The following is a 766-nucleotide window of genomic DNA, read 5'->3' on the forward strand; positions in this document are numbered from 1 at the left end:
TGTGTGTGTGTGTGTGTGTGTGTGTGTTGTTATTGTTGTTGATTGCTTTAATGCAACACCCGTCAACAGTTGTATTAGATTTCATGTTTAGATCGACATTCTATTTCTGTATCCGTATTGTATTGTAATTATATCAACCGAACAAAATTAGACTGGATTATCAAAGACGTGTATTCCATAATTTTGGGATAATGACAAAACACTTATCAGTATTTCTAATACATTTAATAATACGTACGTTTCAATTGTTTATGTGACGAATGCTTCCGTAATTATCCACTTTTCAATTGATTTTCTCTCATCATCCAAATATAAAACTAGTTATGCATATACACATACATGCATATAGACGTACATACATATGCACTCACACACATACACACAAATATGTGTGAAAGCAATGTTAACTATAAGATGATAAAAAGAACCGCAAATGATCTTACACCAATCACTTATGAAAGATATCCAGTAAATATAGAGAAACATCAGTCTAGATAGAGTGTAAAATATTTCACAGACAAATTTATTATATTCCCTTTCTTCCCCACACTCAGACGCCTGTTGGTGCAAGATGTATTCGTCACACCATAGCTACATGCAGTTTCACACCAGGTACTCGCTCACGTTACCTCGAAAAAAACCATCGACTTCCCAAATTTCGTAAAGTCATCGCACACGTACTTATACATACATACATATATACATACATACACACACACACACACACACACACACACACACACACATATATCTACATATATATATA

Source organism: Octopus bimaculoides, chromosome 4 (assembly GCF_001194135.2).
Source record: "Octopus bimaculoides isolate UCB-OBI-ISO-001 chromosome 4, ASM119413v2, whole genome shotgun sequence".
Lineage (NCBI taxonomy): Eukaryota > Metazoa > Mollusca > Cephalopoda > Octopoda > Octopodidae > Octopus > Octopus bimaculoides.